The 14,760-nt window shown below is 35.3% G+C and overlaps 1 protein-coding gene across 7 annotated transcripts in view; it reads right to left on the bottom strand.

Moving 5' to 3' along the window:
• The window catches only part of OPRM1 (opioid receptor mu 1), a 241,527-nt gene that overhangs the window by 176,314 nt on the left and 50,453 nt on the right, over positions 1-14,760 (bottom strand). The window lies entirely within an intron of this gene.

The following is a 14,760-nucleotide window of genomic DNA, read 5'->3' as shown; positions in this document are numbered from 1 at the left end:
TCATGTTTCATGAGTAAAGTCATCCACCATTTCTCTGCTTTGATTTCTCTCAGTTCCATTATTCACTCCTTTCAAAAGGAGGAGTGACTTAGCTATTTTATATGTTTAAAGAATAGGATATGTATAGCTTTCTCCATTTCTCTCTTTCTTTGAGATTCAGCTTCCCAAGGAAAACACAAAACTACTCTATTTTCTAAATTTTAAAGGGGCTGGTATCTGTGTGCGGAGGTCACCAGTGGTCCAAGCAGGCAATCAGGTGGCTGAGTGTGCTGCATTCTGGGATTAGAATGGGGAAGCCATTGTTACTGCACAACTTTCCATCATAAAGACATTTATCAGTAGTGACATTGTTAATTCATTTTGTCTTATCTCTCAGTTGGTTCAAAAATGGCAGAGAAAACAGGAATAACCTTTAATGGGGCCCTTTAAAATATCACATTGTTTAGTAAGAATTTCTCTGTCATTTTCATAAACTAATGTATGACTGTCCATTGATTTATTGCTTTATATTCTCTAAAAAATCGTTTCTATCTTGTTTGGGGACCAGGAGTGGAGTCTTGTGCTTGTTCTCAATTAGCTATCTTGAAAATGAAAGATTGCATTCACTTTAAGCAAGTACTTAGTTTTAGTATTGAATAAAAGCAAATCTTGTGCTATCAATGAATTTGAAAATACATTTCAACCTTTTGCATTCTTGCACATGAAATCTTAGTGCTATGTAACATATGTGATGATTATAGTAGTATTATCTGTTTTATCTATTGGTTTATAAGCTTCTGGAGTTCAGAGACCACCTTCAATCTGCACTCAACTGCCTACCTTGCTATGCCTGAGCAACATGATGCATTCTCTTGATCTTAATGGCCACATTTATATATTTGTTTAATTATGACATTCCTGATCATCTCACATTCTTAGGAGATTTCCCTCCAATAAGAATAAGCCATATCTTCCCAGCCCTTGTTATCTTACCACTCCCACATTGATTCTCATTTTTATCCCTCTCTTATTGCCAAAGAAGGAGAATGGACAGTATATAATAGTCAGTTGAGTAATTGTGAGAAAGACCAAAAAAAGTCCCTGACAGCTTTTGGGGAGCAGCCTAGTTGCTAATCATCAGTCTGTGGTATTCCTCTGTGGAACAAAATTCCATAGAATATAAACATCAGATGAGGACTCTCCATGGTGTGATGCAACAAGACAAAAATAAGTTAACTTTGTAACCATGCCTGGAACAGAGAGAAAATCCAAATCACCCACAACCATAAAAATGCCAGGCATCTCCCTTTCCTGGTGAACATTAAGTAACCACTGCTTCTTATTGCCATTGACCACTGCTCAATGACAACTCTAGCCTTACATGCTTAATTCTGCCTCCTAGATAAAAAATTACTGATGCTCATTCATCAAATTTCTCTTGCTTTAAGATAGCACACTGTCTAGATAGACCGTTGTTTCTTTGAATCTTTTCCCAAATCACCAAATATACACTGAAATCCCTGGGTGTTCTGTGTCCCTTGCTGTAGCAAGATCAATACACCTATTTTTTTAAAAAACTACAGGGATATTCCCAGTGGTTTTGGCTGGTGAGCATGGATAATAGAGTGTACTTGAAGATAACAATTAGGATCAGGCTTCATGATGTGCAGGCTGACAAAAATCAGCAATTAGAGGAAAGCATTAGACATTTTCCAGTGATGCTGACAGATGGGTACAGGCCACTTAGGGGGCATTGTAGCTACATCAGCTGCTGCCCCACTGAAATCTTGGCATATATACTTACCCAGTGTCTATCTGTAGCAGGCAAAAACCCACCTCAGGCAGACCTGGGGGTATGAAAGCTAGTGTTGGATACCATCTCACCTTTTTTTATGAGCTGCTTCCTTCCTTCAGCAGCTATGACTACACGCTGTGCCTTTAGCTAGATCTTCACCATGATCTAGGTTAAGTCTCTTTCCATATCATGCATTCCATACCTTCAAATATCAGTTAAACATGGTCTTAGGTCTAGAAGTTATCAAAGTGAAGACCTGCTTGCTCAGTTGTAATCAAATGGCTTATACTTACAGTGAGTATTTTCAATACCTTCTAGAGGTATTTTGCACCTTACAATGTCTATCCAATGTTCCCTTAATTAAAATATTAATTGTTAAAGGATTAAGAAACAAAAACTTGCCTTTTACGGTAGAAACATTCTTAGAGATTCCTGAGTCATACCAACTGCTTACTCATCTTAAGAGCAAAGTTGGCTCCATTAAAATGCTGCGAACCCACAGACCAATGAGTAACGAAAACTACCTTGATTTGTTAATTTCCTCCTATATTTGGCTTCTTAACCAAGTTAGGAGTAAAACAGTCCAGCACATTCTAGTAGTAAGAATATTGGGTTTGGAATTAGGATATATAAATCTGAGAACTGTCTCTGCGATGTTAGTCAAGTTGCTGAGTCCCAATTTCCATAAACGTAAAGTGGCGAAGATATTACCAAAAAATTATCTTTAAAACAAATTAAATAATAATGGAGATAGATACTGTTTTTGAGCATTATAATTAGAGCCAACATTTGTTGAATGCTAGGCATTGCTCTAAAGAGTTTACTTGGATTTTTCTTACTTGATCTTCATCACAGCCTTTCAAGATGCACCCCTTAAATAACAGTGGCAAAGATTCTGGGCAGATGGATGAGTAGAAGCATCGAGAATCTGTCTCCCCATCTAGATAAAAACTGCATTGGCATAATCTGTCTGTTGTAAATATTTTTGAACTTTGGAGTGTTGTTGAAGGCTTGCAACTTCCAGGGGAATGCTTGACAGTAAACTTGGTTAATTTTGGTTAATTTCTGCTCTTATCTGGCTAGCAGCTTCCTGTCTCTCACACGAGCCTGGTGGGAGGCAGTGCATGAGCTGCAGGAGCAGCTTGCATGCAGCTTGTGGGAGCGAGGGTAGGCAATAAGAACCGTGTCATCCAAATAGCAGAACCTGTGTTCTGAGTGCTGACTGTTGCTTCTGATCATGGAAGGCAGACACAAAGGCAGATTGTCATTGTTGTACCCTCTCACCTCACCTCCGAATATTACAAATTTCTTTCCCTATAGCTGAAGCAACTTTCAGGGAATTTAAATTACCAGGGCCGTTTCCCCCCTACTTCATTTGTTTTTCCTTTTTATCCTTTTTTGGGGGTCAGACATTAAAGACTAGGATATTCAAAAGAAACTGCATATTACAAGGAAAATCAGAAAGTCACTAACAAGCTGAGGGAGAGGCACAGGCCAGTAAAAAGCCTGAGAAGACCTTAAGTTTATATCTCAGTGACTTTCAACAAAGGTGCTAAGTAAACACAATGGGGAAAGGGAAGTCTTTTCAATAAACAATGTTGGGAAAACTGGGTTTCCACATGCAGAAGAATAAAATTAGACCCTTATCTTTCACCAGATAAAGTAAAAATCCAAAGTAAGTTAGCAACTTAAATGTAAGACCCCTAAACTATGAAAATGCTAAAAGAAAACATAGGAAAAAGCTTCATGACACTTGTTTCTGCAATGATTTTCTGGCTATCACCTTAAAAGCACAGGCCAGGGCTTGGCGCGGTGGCTCACGCCTGTAATCCCAGCACTTTGGGAGGCCGAGGTGTGCAGATCACAAGGTCAAGTAATCGAGACCATCCCGGCCAACATGGTGAAACCCTGTCTCAACTAAAAATACAAAAATTAGCTGGGTGTGGTGGCATGTGCCTGTAATCCCAGCTACTGGGGAGGCTGAGGCAGGAGAATCACTTGAACCTGGAAGGTGGAGGTTGCAGTAAGCCAAGATCTGGCTACTGCACTCCAGCCTGGTGACAGAGCAAGACTCCATCTCAAAAAAAAAAAAAAAAAAAAAAAAACAGGCCACAAAAACAAAATTAGACAAATAAGATTACATCAAACTAAAAAGCTTCTGCACAGTGCAGGAGACAAATTACCAGAGTGAAGAGACAACATTCAAAATGGGAGAAAATATTTGCAAATTATACAGCTGATAAGGGGTTGATATCCATAATACATAAGAAGCTCTTACAAGTCAATAGCAAGAAAGCAAATAACCTAATTAACAAATGGGCAAAAGACCTGCACGGACATGTCTCAGAAGGCATACACATGGTCAACAGGTATATGAAAAAAATGTTTAACATCAGTAATCATCAGGGAAATGGAAGTCAAAACTACAATGAGACATCAGCTTGTACCTGTTAGAATGATGACTACAAAAAATACAAAAGGTAAGTGGTGGCAAGGATGGAGAGAAATGGAAATCCTCACACAATGTTGGTGGGAATGCAAATTAGTAGAGCCATTATGGAAAACACTGTGGAGGTGCTTCAAAAAACTAATTTTACAACTGACATATGATCTAGCAATCTCACTACTAGGTACATATATCCAAAGGGAACAAAATAAATATGTCAAAGTGATAGCTACATTCCCATGTTTATTGCAGCACTATTCACAATAACCAAGATATGGAATGAATCTCAGTGTCCATGAATATATGAATGGATAAAGAAAATGTGGTATATATACACAATGGGATACTATTTAGCCATAAAAAAGAAGAGAGTCCTGTCATTTGTGACAGTGGGTCAACCTGGAGGACATTATGTTGAGTGCAATAAGCCAGGCACAGAAAGACAAACACCACATTATTTCACTCAAATGAGAGATCTACAAAATTGATCTCATACAAGTAGAGAATAGAATGGAGGCTGGGGTGCTTAGGGTGAATTGGGGTTGAGGTTATATAGATCAAAGAAGACATAATTACAGTTAGGAGGAATAAATTCAAGAGATCTATTGTACAACATGGTGACTATAGTTAATATTGAAATATGGTACTATTGAAAAATGCTGACAGTGGATGTTGTGTTTTCATTACAGAAGTGATAACTAGCTAGATTTGACCATCCTAGAATGCATGTATACTTCAAAATATCATGTTGTACATGATTTAAGAAATTTACATTGATTACTTGTTGAAATGATAATACAGATATATGGGATTAAGTAAAATATACTATTAAAATTTAAGAAAATACTAAAGGGAGTCTTGCAGGTTGAAAGGAAAGTACAGTAGACAATACCTCAAAGTCATGCAGAGAAATAAAGGTCTCAGTAAAGGTAAATACACTGACAATTATAAATGCTAGTATTATTGCAACAATAATTTGTAATTTAACTTTTTGTAAATAAAAAAAGTTTACAAGTGACAAAGGCATTATATGTCAATGTTTCACAGCAAGAAGATATAACAATTACAAACAGTACGCAACAACAGACCATTAAAAAAGATATGAAGCAAAAGTGGACAGAATTGAAGAGGGAAAGAGATAGTGCCAATATCTTACTCTGAACAAAGGATAGAATAATCAGATGAGATAAGTAAGGAAGTAGAGGACTTACAAAACACAATAAACCAACTAGGTTTAACAGATACATACAGACCACTCTACCCAACAACAACAGAAAACATTCCTCTTAAATGCACATGGAACATTTTCAAGGATAGACTATATGTTAGATCACAAATTAAATCTTAATAAATTAAAAAAATAAATATTATATACAGTATCTTCTCTGACCACAATTGGATACAATTAAAAAAATCAGTAACATAATAACATAAAGAAAACTGGAAAATTCACAGGTTTGTGAAAATTAAGAACACTCTTAAATAACCAGTGCTTCAAAGAGAAAAATCACAAATTAGAAAATACTTAGAGATAAATGAAAATTAAAACACAACAAACTGAAATTTTTTTTTTTTTTGAGACGGAGTCTAGCTCTGTCGCCCAGAGACTGGAGTGCAGTGGTGCGATCTCTGCTCACTGCAAGCTCCGCCTCCCGGGTTCACACCATTCTCCTGCCTCAGCCTCCCGAGTAGCTGGGACTACAGGTGCCCACCACCACGCCCAGCTATTTTTTTGTATTTTTAGTAGAGATGGGTTTTCACCGTGTAATCCAGGATGGTCTCGATCTCCTGACCTCGTGATCCACCCACCTCGGCCTCCCAAAGTGCTGGGATTACAGGCGTGAGCCACCGTGCCCAGCCAACACACTGAAATTTTTAGGATGCAGCAGAAACAGTGCTAAGAGAAAATTTGTAGGTATAAATACTTAAATTTAAAAATCTTAAATTAACAACTTAAAAACTTAAGGAACTAGAGAAAGAACAAAGTAAGCACAAAGCTAGCAGAAGGAAGGAAAAATTGGAGTAGAGATAAATGCAATAGAAACTAAAAAACAATAGAGAAAATGAACAAAGACAAAAATTGGTTTTCCAAAAATATTAGCAAAATTGGCAAATCTTTAACTAGATTGGCTAAGAACAAAATAGAGAATAATCAGATCACTACAATAAAATATTGAAGTAGGCACATTACTATTCTTTATACATAAATAAAATAATTACAAGAGAGTTCTATGGACAAATTGTATGCCAACAAATTGGATAATCTGGATGAAATGACCAAGTTCCTAAAAACATAAAAACTACTGTAATAGTCTATTTGAGCTACTATAATAAAATACCATACATTGAGTGGTTTTAACAACAAAAATGTTTTTTGTAGTTCTGGAGGCTGGTCAATTGAAAATCAAGGTGCTAACTGATTTAATTCCTGGTGAGGGATTTTTTCCTGGCTGGCAGGTGCAGCCTTCTCACTGTGTCCTTCTGTGATCTTTCCTCTTTGCTCAGAGGAGATCTCTCTCTCTCTCTCTCAATTTTTATAAGACTACTAATTCCATTAATGCACTAACCTCATTAGTACTCCATCATTATGATCTCATTTAACTTTAATTATCTCCTAAATGCCTTACCTCCAATTATAGTCACATCAGAGTTAGGGTTTCAACATATGATTTTTTTGGGGGGAGTGGGAGGGTGCATAATTCAATTCATAACACCTCTCAAGACTAAAGTACAAAGTAGTAGAAACTATCAATAATAGGAGATTGAGCCTGTAATAAAAACATCTCCCAATAAACAAAAGCCCTGGTCCCGATGGCTTCATTGGTGAATTGTACCAAACACTTAAAAAAAATCAAATTCCAATCCTTCTCGAAATTTTTCAATATAACGAAGAGGAGAGAGCACTTCCTAATTAAATATATAAGGCCAGCATTACCCTAACATCAAAGACAGACAAAGATACCACAAGAAAACACTAAACCAATGTCCCTTATAAAAATCAAAGCAAAAATCCTCAGCAAAATATTGTCAAACTAAATTCTACAGCATATTGAGAGGATTATACATTATAATCAACTGGGATTTATTTCTGGAATGAAAGGATGGTTCAACATATGAATATCAATCAATGTAATATACCAGATTAACAGAATGAAGAAAAGAAACCACATGATAATGTCATTTAATGCAGCAAAAGTATTTGTTAAAACTCAACACACTTTCATGATAAAATACTCAAAACAATCGAAATAGAATCAACCATAACATATTAAAAGCTGTATATGAAAATTCCACAGCAAAGGTCATACTCAATGTTGAAAGGCTGAAAGCTTTTTCTCTAATATCAGGAACAAGACAATGATGGCTGCTTTCCCCACTTCTGTTCTATGTAGCCTGAGAGTTCTAACCAGATAAAATAGGTAAAAGAAATAAATTTGAAAAAAAATATACCTAAATTAGAAAAGAAGTAAAATGAATATGTTTGCAGATGACATAATCTTATAAGTAGAAAATACTAAAGATTTCACACACAAAAAAACCTGTTAGAACTAATAATGAATTCGATGAAGTAGCAGAATACAAAGTCAACATATAAAAATCAGTTGCATTTCTATACATTCACAATGAGCAACCTGAAAAGAAAATTTGAAAAATAGTTTAATTTATGATAGCATCAAATGTAATAAATCACTTAGGAATTAAGCAACGAGGTGAAAGACTTGTACAAAATCTACAAAACGTTGCTAAAGGGAATTGTGGCTCATGCCTGTAACCCTGGCACTTTGGGAAGCCAAGGCAGGTGGGTAACAAGGTCAAGAGATGGAGACCATCCTGGCCAACATGGTGAAACCCCAACTCTACTAAAAATACAAAAATTAGCTAGGCATGGTGGCACACACCTGTAGTCCCAGCTACTTGGGAGGGTGAGGCAGGAGAATCACTTAAACCTGGGAGGTGGAGGTTGCAGTGAGCCGAGATCGCACCACTGCACCCCAGCCTGGTGACAGAGTGAGACTCTGTCTCAAAAAAAAAAAGAAAGAAAGAAAATTAAAGAAGGCATAAATAAATGGAAAGGCATCCCATATTCATGGATTGGAAATGTAATACTGTTAAGATGTCACACAATGTGATCTTCAGATTCAATGCAATCTTTATCAAAATCTCAATGAAGTTTTTGCTGAAATAGACAAATTCATCCTGAAATTCATACGGAATCTTAAGTTAAACAGTATAGCCAAAATAATCTTGAGAAAGAAGGACAAAGACAGAGGACTCACACTTCCTGAATTCAAAACTTACTTTAAAGTAATAGTAATCAAAACAGCATGGTACTTGTATGAAGCCAGACATATTGACCAATGGAATAGAGTAGAGATCCCAGAAACAAACCCTTGCCTACAGGCCCTAATGATTTTCAACAAGAATTTCAATACCTTTCAATGGAGAAAGAACAGTCTTTTCAACAAATGGTGTTGGGAAAACTGGACATTCACATGCAAAAGAATAATGTTGGAACCTTACCCAACCTGATGTATAGAAGTTAACTCAAGATGGATCAAAGACCTAAATATAAAAGCTAAAATTATACAACCCTTAAGAGAAAAAATAGGGCAAAATCTTCACAACATTAGATTTGACAAAGATTTCTTGGATATGATACTAAAGGCATAGGCAACAAAAGCAAACATGGACACACTGGATGTCATAAAAATTGAAAACTTTTGTTGATCAAAGGACACTATCCATGTAGTAAAAAGGCAACCTACAGAATGGCAAATATAGTTGAAAATCATGTATCTGAGAAGAGATTAATATCCAGAACATACAGAGAACTCCCCAAACTCAACAACAGAAAACAACCCAATTTAAAAAATAGACAAAGGACTTATTCAAGAGTCTATTCAGACTTTTCTCCAAAAAAGATTTTTGAATGGATAATAAGCATATGAAAAGATGCAAAATATCACTATTCATTAGGAAAATGCAAATTAAACCACAATGAGATACCACCTCACATTCATTAGGAATACCACTGTCAAATAAAGCAGAAAATAACAAGTGTTGGTGGGGATATGAAGAACGTATAAGACCCTTATAGACTGTTGGTGGGAATGTAAAATGACATATCAGTGTGGGAAACAGTATGACAGTTTCTCAAAAAATTAAAAACAGAATTACCATATGATCCAAATACCCAAAGAAATTGAAAACACTGTCTCCACAAGATATTTATATACCCATCTTCACATCAGAATTATTGAGAATTACTAAAGCATAGATGTAACCACTCAGTAGATGAATAAATAAACCAAATGTGGTTCATACATACAATGAAATGTCATTCATCCTTCAAAAGGAAGAAAATGTTAACATATACTACAACATGGATCAACTTTGAGGACATTATGCCAAATGAAATAAACCATTTATAAAAGATAAATACTATATGATTCTTCTTATATTAGTTAACTAGTTTATTCAAAACCATAGAGACAGAAAGTAGGATGGTGATTACCAGGGTTTGGGAGGAGGAAAGAATGAATGGGTATTATTGTTTAATGGGTATAGAGTTTCAGTTTTGCGAGATGAAATGAGTTCTAGAGATGAATGATACTAATGATTGTGCAATGATATGGAGGTACTTCAGACCACTGAATTGTATACTTACAAGTGGTTAAAATGGAAACTTTATGTTGCATGAATCAATAAAAATATGAATTAGGGTTAAAAAAGAATAACAATGGCAGAGGCAGAATTTAAATTCATATTTAAATTTAGTAAAGTTTAATAATTTAATAAAGTTAATGCTCTTTACTACTACATTGCACTGCTACCATATATGCACCATGAAACATAAGCTATCTGTATAATAAATAATTATAAAGTACAGTAAGCTTTACTAACTCTTTACAGGGGTTTGTGCAAATGATGTTCACAAAAATTCTAGTAGTAACTAAGACAACCATGATTATTGTATCTATTATTGTATCTATTTTAAAAGAAGAGTACTGAAGTTTAGAACAATTGTCAAAGACAAAAATGTTTAACATTGTTAGCATTGTGCATTTGAAATACCTGGATATTTGTTGCTATGCAAGCAAAGTATCTGGATAGTTAAGATTTGTTTTAGTTGTAGTTTTGTGTGTGTGTTTTCTGGAGATTTAAGCACTTAGAATGTTTAATACTAGCACAACAGATTAGAAAGAATTATATGTCAGGATACTGTTTAGGAAGCTGAAATTGAAACAAGGATGTTCTCATTGCTCCTAAGTTTTACAAAAGGGAGATTTAATTAAGGTCTATAAAGACTTAATTTCAAATTCTGTTTGCCCAAACTGTTGATGAGCATTCCTGTTTATCCATTTTAGTGTGTCATAGTACCTGCTGATGTCTGAATATTTTGGCATTTAATGAATTCCTGCAACAGTAGCTTTCCAAAATATTTTAGGACCAACTGATAGATAAATAAAGGTAATGCAATTAGTTCCTGTAGATCTTGATTGATATAAAATTATGTATTTATGATGACTGTTTTCCATCCAAGAATTACACAATTATTTATAATTTAACAATCATGCTGACTTGAGATTTTTCTAGGAAACAGAAAGAAGCTTACTGAGATTTTTTTCAGTCAGAGAGTTTTTTTGGAAGGTATTTTCCTTTCCCTGTGGAGAACTCAATAGCATTTGTAAGGAGAAAATATGATTCATGAATAAGCTAGTAATTTGGCAAAGCAAACAAGTCCCATTAGTTTTTAAAGCCTGAAATTTTAGTCTTATAGTGCAATAAGGGTTATTAAATCAATATGGAGTTGTCTTCCGACTTGGAATAGACTCATTTGTCACTAACAACATTTTTAGCCACAAATTATGTAACTATTTTTTTAATAGGAAAATTCCAAACATTGATTTATATCTTAGTAAAAAAGCTCTCTAATGTAATACTTTATTACTTTTCAGGATCATCTACTACTTCTGAAATGTTCTCCCTTTTTACTTGTTTTCATATGATTAATTATATTTTTCCTTATACTATTGGACATTCATATTTAAAAATCTGAATAACACTGAACTATATAAAAACTAAAATATAAATCACTCTAAACTCAACAAGTACAGCCAAACTCTGGGAACATTTTGTTATATTTAATACTCTAACTTTGTGATCAAAGTTATACATTTCACACTTTTCCTAGCTAAAGACAAAAATGTTATTGAGCTTCATGTATTAAAGCATCTTAAGAATTATGGGCATGTTTTTAATTTTCATAGAATACATTTTCATAATTACTTTTGTTCACCATAAAATCTTCTTAGTGTCAATATTGAGTCAACATACGTTTCCTTAACACCTTTTTTTTTTCCAACTATTATTTTCGTTTTAGGGAGTACATGTGCAGGTTTATTACATAGGTAAATTGCATGTCACTGGAGTTTGGTGTTCAAATGATTTTGTCACTCAGATAGTGAGCATAGTGCCTGATAAAAGTTTTCTGATCCTTACCCTCCTCCCACCTTCCACCCTCAAGTAAGCCCCGGTGTCTGTTGTTCCCCTCTTTGTCCATGTGTACTCAATGTTTAGCTCTCACTTATAAGTGAGAACATGTGGTATTTGGTTTTCTGTTCCTGCATACATTGCCTCAGGAGAATAGCCTCCAGCTGCATCCATGTTGCTGCAAAGGACATGATTTCATTCTTTTTTATGGCTGCATACTATTCCATAATAACATGTCTCTTATTTTTATTTTTGCCAAGCGCATGATAGGCACTGGTTCTACAGTGGGACATATCTCTCCTAAGTCTGTTGACAAACCAGAAACAAGTGATTTCTAAATGGTATGTTAGATGTGAGGGTAACACAGTGAGGGTAACATGGCAGTGTTGAGAGGAGTACTTAATGCTCACGTAGGTGACAAGAATGTTGCAATTCTTCCAAATTTGTTCTACTAGATGGAGAGTGTCTATGAGAATATTAAATTCACTTACTGGGGACGTGTTCCTGACCCATTTTGCCAAGGATTTTGTCTCTGATGGTGGCAGAAAGCCATTAATTTAGGGTGGGCCCCAAAGTTTTCCAGAAACTAATATAAATCTAGTATCTCCAATTAGCCTGCCATGTATCTACTTTCCAGAAGTAAATATACACCACTGTTAAATATATTTAAATTCACAAATTTTACTACCCGTTTTACTGAGAGTGAGATATTTGCCAATATTTTATTACCAGTGTATTTTCTGCTCCATGAAGTAAGAATTTCTTTTCTTGACATAGACTTTGTACTTTTAAATATTTGTGAAATAATTGGTGCAGAGTAGAGGCTAGAAATTTTCTTGTGTCACCTAGTATAACCTCTTTGCGGGATACATCTCTAAGATGAATCTGGATTTCTTAATGACACATTGTCTTGTGACTTCTTTCTTCCCATTTTCTAGGGAAGCATTCTACCCTTATTGTCCTCCTGTTATTATGGCTAGTGCCACCTCATCTTTTTCTCCCAGGGAGGCAGAAATCCACTGATTTTTCAGGGGAAAAAATTCATACAACTAAGAATTCTTCTCTCAGTGTTTGTCAGTTTTCAGACTATCATATTGATACAATAAGCAAAAATCTCATTTACTGGAAGTCTCCTCAGATACCTTATTCTTTTCCAATCTGTTTCTAAGACAAAGAATATGGAATGGACTGGAGTAGTCTATGGGAAGAATTTGGCATGGGAGTTGAATGGACTAAGTTTCCATGTTTTTCATAAGTGACCCCATTAACCATTTGAGAAGCAAAGAGAGTCGTGAGTAAAAAGGGGGGGTTTCCACTACTTTTCTGGGTACTTTTGGTTCTTTTGGTCTATTTATTTAGGCTCACTGGAGTACCACCGACATGCCTGGTTACTTGCACTTGGCAGTAATTCCAGCTAATCTGCCTTCAGCCTGTCCATCTGGTGTTTTGTTCGCTAGGGTAGGGATGCAAGGATATGGAGCAGGATGTCTTTTCTTGAATTTAATTAGTGCTGCTTCAAAAATAAAATCCTTGAGTAAAGTTGTACCTTTTATTCCAGATTGATTCTTCTTAGATTCTTCCAGATCCAATTCCTCTTCTAGATTCAATTTTTCTCGGTTACTATTATCTTGTTATAAACCCTCTCCCATTTGGATTCCTTGTGGCAATAAATTGGGAAGAAGAAAAGGCAGACACTTCATGGGCTTAGGTTCTCTTTTCAACTCGAATGTAGAAAATACCCTTGGAAAATACCTTGGCATCAAAATAATTAAAAAAGCTCTTTTACAATAATTTTTATCTTGGGAATTTCAAGTTTCTTTGAAACATTAGCTCCCAGTGGAACAATGATTTAAAAGTTACTTTCGAAAATTAGAAATGGAACACTGAGACACAAAGGGCTGAAATAAATGTAGCGTTAACATAACATTATAATAAATTCAGTGTAGTGGAACATTTCAGCTACTGTACATCACATGAGTATTTGTTACTTTGTTAGGTTCTGAGATAAAAGAATTAAAACAGGCAAACAAACAACAACAAAAATACCAGACACAGTCTGTCCTCAAGGAGCTTGCATTCCCAAAACTGGAATTTTTTTTTTAAAGTGTAAAAAAGGATCATGAATGTAAATGGAGATATGCAAATGTCACAGTGCTTGGCTGAATAACACATCCAGGAAGCCTGACTAGATCTCCAGCTTTCAGCACTGAGCCTGGCAGAGTGGTTGTCTCTTGACCAGTCTGCTGATAGGAATTGCGCTCACTAGTCACACATTGAGTAATGATGCTGTCGAGGATAGATTATGACAGCACCTTTAGATCATGATTGAGGTTTTGTAAACAGAAGTTACACTAATAATTGATGGGTTCTATTTTACCAGGTTAAAAGGCTGACTCAATTAGAGACCTAGATCCAGTTATCCTAGAGACAAAAGGTCAATTCAAAATGTCACAGCCTAATATGAGGGAAAATCTCCAGGGTTTGACTTGCAAGGAGACAGGCGTCTCATTTCCTTTATTCCGATTTCCATGAGGAAGAGCCTATCAATAAGGAAAATAGGCTGCCAAATAGGGAACAATTCTGGAAGGTAAGATATAAAAGCTACCTTAATATACCTGTCAGCCATCCAAATGAACCCTCAATAACTGGTTTGAAAACCTCTCCTTGATGCAATTGAATAAAACAATTTTTAAGCACTTAGGTTTCAGGGTAATGTAGCTCTCAGTTCAAATCTTACTTCCATCATTTACTAGTTGGACAAATTTGGGCTTGTTACACAAATTTTCTGAATTCTATTTTTCCCATCTGCAATAGTTGGAAAATATTAATACCTTCCTTAATGGCTGGTGTACAGATGAAAATTTTTTTAATGTAGTGTATTTAAGGATTGTTAGCATGGAATCTGAACTGTAGTGACTTTCAGTAAAAGTCAGTGATGATGATGATAAGACGGTGATGATGATAATGAAGATGGTGATGATGATAATGCTTTCTATGGGTTTCAAATTTAATGGGTGCTAATTTATTCTCCAAGGCACATTGCTAG

This window comes from Nomascus leucogenys, chromosome 3 (genome assembly GCF_006542625.1).
Source record: "Nomascus leucogenys isolate Asia chromosome 3, Asia_NLE_v1, whole genome shotgun sequence".
NCBI lineage: Eukaryota > Metazoa > Chordata > Mammalia > Primates > Hylobatidae > Nomascus > Nomascus leucogenys.
Note: the sequence above shows the minus strand (reverse complement) of the source record. Positions and strands in the feature narration are given on the sequence as shown.